Raw genomic sequence first — 8,836 nt, forward strand, 5'->3', positions numbered from 1 at the left:
ACTGTGGAATAAACTGTGCTAAATGTCAGCACTGGATAACTAGAAGTTGTCATAATCTTAGGTTAGGCTCAAAAGTCAATGTTTTCTTTTTACATTTTTTCCTGTAAGCAACAAAAAGTGGAGGAAAGAGAAGCCTCCAAAACATAAATGTAAGTTATTCTATTGTCATTATTATTAAAATAGCATCAGGCACATATTAAAAAAAAAAAAAGTTATTACAGGAAGGAAGAAGTGTGCCTTCATGTACAGAACAGTGGAAGTAGATATTAGAGCCAGGGCCTACCCCTGCTCCTGGATCTGGCCACTTTTCCCTCCTCTCTTTCACAGCCAAGGCTAGGGTGAGCAAAGGCTGATTTCTGAGCTCCTTCTATGGGGAAGTTCAGCATCCACTCTGCTTTCCTGGCCCCTCCCTGTCATCTGGGGAAGGAACTTCCACCCTCTGAGAAAACATCAACAACTTTCCACCATGTTTCCAGCTGTTCATAATTTTTCTTTCTTCTTTATGTAAGGGCTTTCTGAAACACCCCAAGGTTTGGCAAGCCAGATATCACCCAGAAGAGCTTGCTGATACTTAACCCCATGCAGGTGAAGCAACCCAAGAAGTCTGACAAATGCAATAAATTAATATCACACACTTCCTCTCCTATCCTCTGTGTCTATATCATCAATTTAAATGCAATCTCTTCACTGTAGGAACTTCCTCTTGCTATGCATTTTATCATGTTTAAAGGAGCAGGATGCTGCTGTCAGTCTGTCATCTTGTGGGAGACAAACATGTACATGTACGTGGGCATGCACTGGTCTCCCATCCAAACCTGTGAATGCTTCCAAATACACAAATACCAAGGGAAAATAAATACATGAGACATAAATCATCCTTCAAGACCAGGTTTGTAGTTCTTGCAGATCCTCAAGCTCCCACTGGAATCAAGGGAAATACTGTGCGCACAAAGAGTGCATGCTGCATTCTTTGCAGTGTGATGGGCTCATGAGAGGCAGCTGTTGGCTCTCCACTCCCAGTGTTTAGGCAGCAACAGAAGGGAAACAAAACAAAATGCGGTCTAAGCCCCTGGAAATGCACAAGTAGATAGAAAGAGCTGGTGTGGAGAAAAAAAAAGTTGTTTGTTTTTTTTTTTTTTTTTTCTGTGCCTCTGTAAGGTTTTATGGTCTTTATTTCTCCCACAGAGGGGTTTCTAGGTAAGAGTTATCTCAGCCACAACACATTTGAATTATTTTAATGTCTGTGACATTTCTATACAAAACTGTTTAATTGTTGCAACTAGGAAGCTGAAATTTTCCTGAGCTTTCTTTTCCCCCCCCCTTTTTTTTTTTTTCTTTCTTCTACTGCAACCGCTTTTTCCTGCCCCAAAACCCTCGTTTAAACATGCATGAGGAGCAAGGTCTGGCAGAGAATTGACTGATCACACTGCAAATATACCACCAGGTTTCCATTAGTTTATTTGGGGGGAACTGTAGCTGTGCTGTCTCATACAGGCAGGGTTTTTGTCTGATGCTACTGTGGGAAGGGATCAGGGGAACCAGAGGGCCCCCATTTACACCCTAATCCAGCCCGATGGCAAATTTGTTATTTCCTGGTCTTTCTTTATCTCCATCATCCTTTTCATATGTTTGTCTCACCATCTCTGAATTGTGGATAACTAAAAGCAACCATTTTAACTGCTGTTCTACAGGCAGGAAAATGACAACAATTTTTTGTGTTTACAGGTAATTATCAAAAAGCAACTGCTTTTCCAGCAAAGCTGCCCTTATTTTATGCGCCACTTTCACATTCTGGCTTCGTTTCCTCTCTGTAATTTAGTTAGTGGGGGGAGAGACATATAAATTTCCTGTGCATGCTGCCAGAAGTTTTTGCCCTCGAAAGCTCAGATCAGCAGGTAGCAAACTGGGGCTACTCGGGATCCACATGACAGAGGCAAAATCAGCGCCGAGATCTGTAGGAAGCAACGAAATAGTATTAACTTGGTAGAGCTGTGACTTAGGAAATCTCTCCTTGTCACATACTTTAGAAGATAACGACCATAAGACCCACAATAAAAAACGTGATAACAGTAATAGTGTTATCTGTACATTTCAAGTAAAAAAAAAAAAAAAAAAAAAATTAAGAGCCCAAAACAATCTTTCATTGTTTCGCAGGACTGGTCTCTTGCGAGTTGAAATAAAGTACTGGAGCAATATACTGTTCTCTAGGGGTTAATGTTACATTAATCAGAACTGACAAGCATGAAAATCATTCTTTGTTGTCTTTAAATTGCTAATTTAAGATTGAAATCTAAAACGCTTGAGCACTGATCGTTAACACTGACGCTCAAACAAAACCCAAGTAAAATCTTCTCTCCTATGGGCCACTAAACAATTGTTTTACATTTGGTTGAGAAAGCAAATGCAAAGTCTGTAACTAAATCCTAATGTATCGTTTAAGTGTTTCAATTCACAGGCTTTCTTTGGCTAAACTTCAACGAATTGTACTACATTTAATTGAAAAGCAGCATTTGCACAGGCATTTACATCTGAAGGCAGAAATAGTGGCATTGTACCATGTGGCAGTGGCAGCAAGAATTCCCCCAAATCCAATTTTTTACAGGTATTTTTTTTCCAGTTGCAGAGGTATTGCAAAGAGCTGATTCTCAATTGAGATACTGAGCAAAGTCTGAGATACTTAGTAACAAGAAGCTTATTTAATAAGCTCATTAAAGTTTTAAAATGTATTAAAGGGTACAGTCCGACCTCAGTGCAATGGAGATGAGCACCAGATAAAATCAAGGCGAATTATACACTATCAGCAGCTACAAAACTAACAAAAAAAAAAAAAGTATGTAGCAGCAGAACAAACAGTCAAGCATGTCCATCTTCTGATTCTTTACTGCAATTAGAGGCTATGTTAGGGACCGAATCAAGTCCAGTTTCTTTTCCCAGCTGGAATATTTGCAGGTTCAGATCCATTTGCAGGCGCAGCTCCCACCGAAGTCCTTGGACATACGCATTCACGGCTGAAATAATCTGAAGTTGAATCTCCAGGTTGTTTGAAGCAAACTCTCTGGCCTAACAGCATTAAAGTCCAAACCCGTCAGTGCATCTGTTTTGACCTGTTCCTTTGTGATGAGGAGGGCGGAATAAAGACATCTGTGATAGAGTCACTCTCTGTGTGACTGTACGGATGGTCCAATGGGAGAATGAGAGTAGGAGAAGGGCTGGGGCAAAACAAGTGTCTCTCGGTTTCTCTGAGAAGCCAGTGAGCTAAAGTAGCTGTGATAGCCAGCATCCAGAGTGAAGAATGTCACATTTATCACATCTGAGCACTTTGCCTTTCATTGCAATTACAGTAAAGCAGGCTTGAGCTATGCAGACATACTTCCCACATCCATTGACCTCGATGGGAGATCCATAGCAAATCTTAGGGCAGAACCTGCTACACAAAAGACGTGTTAAAGACAGAAGCACTGTCATGCAGAACAAGCTCTTAGAGTAGAAGAAAAGGACTCAGCATTTGGCCAAGGAGAGGGGTCATGCACTGAGGGTGCTTTGTATTCTGGGAAGGACGTGGGACGATGACTCTCCAAGCTCATGGGGAGCAAAGGCAGGGGAATACAGGATTTAGGGAAAGCAAAAACGCAAGAGATTCTGAGCATTCTCTCATCTGGCAGCTAAATCCACAATATGAAGGTTTCTGCAGAGGAGAGAACTTATCTTTCCTGATGGTTGACAGCAGCGTAACATTGTCCTTGAATTAATTGGAACAACATTCCTGTACTGGTTAACCCCAACATCACTAAGAAATCTCCTTCTGCTGTTTAGACTCAAAGTCAGTTCAAATCTAAGTCACATATCCGTCATATGGTACATTCCTTGAGCAGGACTCAGTGGAGCAGATGAAGAAAATAGAAGACAAAGGTGTTTTCACCAGTACATCTTGGATTTGTAGTCATAAAGGATAATTCCTGAGTCTGAAAATTAGAAATATTTTACCCTGTACACTTGTTTTTACAAGAAGATTTGGTTTATATAATTCTGTTGCATTAAATTCTACCTCTTGACACTTCCAATGCATTTTTAGCTGTTTTCTATGAAAGACTGGCAGAAACAGGACCTGTCTGTTTAGTTTTAGTAACAATATTTGTGTTAGAGTTGGAACTCAGAAGCTCACCAGCAGCATAAGGAAAACTAACCAAATAGCTAATAATGAAAAAGAACCTTAGAGTCTCTGACCTTTCAATTAAAATCAATAGCACATGACTAAACAACTGTTTGTCAAATGTTAATTTCTATTTCAAGCTCTTTAATAAGCAAAAATACAAGCAAAAAACTACCCTGAAAAGTCATTAAATATTTTCATGTATTTAACATTGTTAAAAGGCCTTCAAAGCCCTGGTCCAAATATTTATATATTGTTTAACCATTTTACCCATGGAGATAGGTTTGACTGCATTTTTCTGGCAAAGCCAATGGGAAGAAGTAAAGGAAAATCAAAAGGGAGGAAGAAGGATGGAATAAGCATGGCATTAACCTTGATAACGACAATTTTCACTCAAATCAGTATTAAAATTAGTATTTTCTGGTCTTTTATTCTTGTGAAGGAAAGTGTGTAAAGTTTTGGAAAAATTTCTAATGATTCGTAACATCATATGTATACTTTATAATTTTTATTTTGCTTTTACATCTGAAGATTATTTGAAAGCTCAGGAATCATCACAAACTTTCATCTCATTTTTGAAAAATGCATATTTGCAAAATATACATCTGTGTTTGGATCCAGCTGAAGTTTGATGAAATGAGTAGGGGTGGGATCCAGTACACCAGCAGACACCCAAACACAAGTATCCCAATACAGGCTAAGTGCTGGATTCAATTGCCTAAGGATAAGCGAGATATCTGTCACCTCTGGTGACATCTGGGTTGTGGAGAGGGCCCAGGCCCACAGGAAGATCCAATTCTTCTCAGACTCTCCTTCTGCCAGTCAGCCTCCAAGGATGCCTTTGGTGCCCAGAGGCATCTATAGTGCCTATACTTAAGCAACTAAGCATGTCTGCATTCCTGCTACAGGCAATGGAGATCCAAGGCTTTATTCAGTTGTCTACATGATAGCATCTAAAGCAGTGTGAGAGCCCCTAAGGTTCTGAGACACCTGCCCAGAGCCAGCAGATGTGGCACAGGACATATGGGAACTGATGCATTTCTAGAAGGATACCCACAGACCAGGAAAGACATCCCACAGCCTCTCAAGTGGCACTTGATGTTCACAGAACTAAATGAGCTCTTTGTGAGTGGATTTAAAGGAGACTGCATTCTAGAGATTCATTGAACCAGCCATCAGCTCTCTGCTTAGGGTGACCCTAAGCACAGCTGCAGTGCTCAGTTCAGCACCCAGCACCATTTGAGAAGTCACAGGTTAGTCTCCAGCTTGTCTTCAGCTGTTGCTCCAGAAGGGCATTACAGTCCTGCAGGTTACATCCCAGGTAGGCCACCCCTATTTGAACATCTCACACCACAGAAGTACCTCAGATATATCTTACACAAGTTCCTCCACCCCCAGCCCTAGTGGGAATTAAAACACTTAGTTCATATGTAGACACCATCACATATGAGTCTTCATCTTGAACTGAACTGCAGCCCAAAAGCTTCACAGACAATCCTGTTATTTTCTCTTTGAGAATTTCTCTCTGATCCCTGAATCTGTTTATAGATAAATTGAAGGGGTATTTTTTTGCATGAATAAACATAAACGAACTCCCACTGCAGATGTTGCATTAAGGTAAGCATGCAAATATTGCCCAAACAGGAATATACTGGTTCATATGTGTATTGAGCTTTTAGATATGCTTTCCAAGATTCACCTCCTTTTGTGCTGTTTTAAAATGCTCCCACTGTTTTAGAAAAAAAAATTCTATTTATCATCTAGGGCTGAACTAGAAAGCATCAAGCTGATCCTATTAACATATGTAAATTTGTGATTTATTACTGCTCCCCTCATGTCATCTACTTTCTGTGCCTCAGATGTGCAATTAACTCCATGTAGTCAGGCCCATCTGACAACATCTACACAGAATATGACTGTACTATTGTAAAAGCACCAGAACAAATTTCCTGATCATCAATATTGCCTTGCTCTTCAGGGAAGCCAGTTGGCTCTACATAAGGAGAAATTTCATACAGGAGCAGCTTAATGTCAAAACAGGTCCTGGTGCAAGCAGTGCAGGTGCAGGCAGAGTGAAACCAGAGCAATGACCTCACATCCCAGCACTGTGGCTGCCAGGGTGACATCACACCCTGCAAGCTCAGGGACATACAATACATGAGCACCATTCTTAACTGGGGAGATGCAAACAAGTAGAGTGTTGGCACTAGCAAGAGCAAAAGATGACTCTGTGTTTGTTTAAAGCTTGCTTTCCTTTCTTAAGCTTACATAAGACTTTTTCTCTTTCCCTTTTCACCAGTTCTGAGCATTCAAACCCTAAATTCAAACCCAAACCTAGTGGAGAAAAAGACAACTGGTATCACACCAACTCTCTTTTCAGACAGACCAAAAAGACTTGGCTAGCCTACCACTTTGTTGTTCTTGGGTATCAAAAGCAATTACTATTTTATAATTATGCTTATATTTGACAGAAATTTGAAATTTCATGCACTAGCAAAAGTTTAGATGCCTCACTTGGAATAATAGCTTATGATGTTTCCTTCTGTCAAATGCACTAAGTAAATTTTTTTCCAGCTGCACTAATGCAGTAGTTGTATATAATTCTAGCAACCATTTAACTACACATTAAAACTATTTGCCATATTGGAACATTTTAACATTAAGTCAGAGGTGATGTTTCAGTTAGAGGTGGTTATGCCCTCCAGAAAATGTTTTCACACATCATAGGAGGTTACTTACTGCTTATAGGAATTTATTACATTTGCTTCCTTCTTGATAATATATTCTGTATCGGTCATCCATTTTTATAAATGCCCAATGAATTTTAAATTAAACCACGTGTGGGAAATCAATTTTTGTCTGTCTCAATAAATCACAACATTCTAGCTGTAATGTCTGGATGGTGGAAATTACTTGAGTCTTATTATTTGTCCCTAAGGCTCAGGAATTCTCTTATCAGCCTTGAATGTTTTTAAGGTGGATGTTACTTAGAAGAATAAATATATGACTCAGAGAAAGGTTAAAGGAAGGTGAAAAATTTTAAGCAGGATGTCACTAAAGGCACACATGAAGCAGGGCAGATATGGTAAGAGCAGCACATAGCAATTCAGTGATTTACTTCTTATGCCAAAGCCAAATTCCAAATGAACATTTTGCAATGCATTAGCCAATGTGGCAGGAACAGAGATTGAAGTCTGCCTTAACCCAGTAAGGATATGAAATGTGCTTAGTGAATATCAACTGAAACTTGTCCATTAACACAGGTAAACCACACAAACAAAAAAAAAACCAAACCAAAACAAAACAAAAAAGAACCAAAAAAACAACTGTGTTTATTCTGTGTTAAATCAGACACTTGCAGACACAGCAGAGACAAGACAAATCTCTGGTACACTGGAACAGGGTTTGGATACATAAGCACTGTTTGATCAAGGAGAAAGGATGTTAGAGAGATGATAAGACTACAAAACTTAAAACTGGCATAAATAAAAATGAATTTTTGAGGCTCATAATCACTTTGGGAATAGCTGCTTAAAGTGGCCATTTAGGATATAAATGGAGCTGGTGACAAGGCCTCAGGCTGTGTCTGAGTGAGCCACCAGCTGCGAGTGGGGGTAAGTATGTGCATGGCTGAGAGCCACCATTTCCCATTTGCATTGCTGGCCTCAGCCTTCCTGTGAGCAGCCCAGATCAAAGCCTCCTCAAGATGCTTAGGAAAAATAGGATTTGGGATTCTTTCTCAATGCCCTGGATGGTAATACCCTGAGCCCCACCTATGCTTCATTCACCTGGAAAACACGGGCAATGCTGAGGCATCAGGAAACTGGATTCCTCCTCTAGAGGCTCCTGGAGTTGAGGAGCCCAGGGGAAAGCAGCCTGCAAAGGCAGCTGAAGAGGTCCCAGTAGGGATGGCGAGCCAGTCTGGTCTTGAGAGCAGATCCAACATCCATTTAACCAATGCACATGCACACACACACACACAACTGGATTGAGATTCTGAGTGTGAGAATAGTGTAACAGCACTCCAGCAAGAAAGACCATGGAAAGGTTAGTTTGCCAACCATGATTCAAGAAGAAACTGCTACTGTTAAAGACAGAATAGGAACTTGACAAAATAGTTATTTGAAATTTGTTAAAGTTATCTTAAAACACCTAACAGGGAGATGCAAATATGTAGAATTACTAAGCATGAACAATTCCCATATATTTTGCTTAGGCAACAGTATTTCTCACTTTAAAGTTAGAATTTTGAAAGAGATTTGAAGCCTGGTGACTTCAATTGTATACATTTTTAATGAGTTTCTGAAAGCACCATGACAAAGTGACCCTGCAGACAAATGGAATTGTGCCTCTTGGCCACGTCCTGCAAATACCATTTCAGCAGCCTCATCAGAAACAGAAAGAATGGGAATGCACTACTGAAGCACAATTGAGGCAACCAGGGCCTAAAGATTTAACCGTTTAAACTGAAACACATTTTTTCTGATGACACAACTAAGAACACAGAAACAGATGTGCGAGATTTTGATGCTGTCATGAAAACATCCTAATGCATAACGGATCCAAAAAAAGAGAGGAGTGGGAATCTGAAATGCTCACACTCTACATTAAACCACTGCTTGCTTATTGTGACTAAGCAGCAACTCACACATCACAAGTACGTTCTGTAACAGCCGGCAGCACCGC

The sequence above is a fragment of the Oenanthe melanoleuca genome, chromosome 1A (assembly GCF_029582105.1).
Source record: "Oenanthe melanoleuca isolate GR-GAL-2019-014 chromosome 1A, OMel1.0, whole genome shotgun sequence".
NCBI lineage: Eukaryota > Metazoa > Chordata > Aves > Passeriformes > Muscicapidae > Oenanthe > Oenanthe melanoleuca.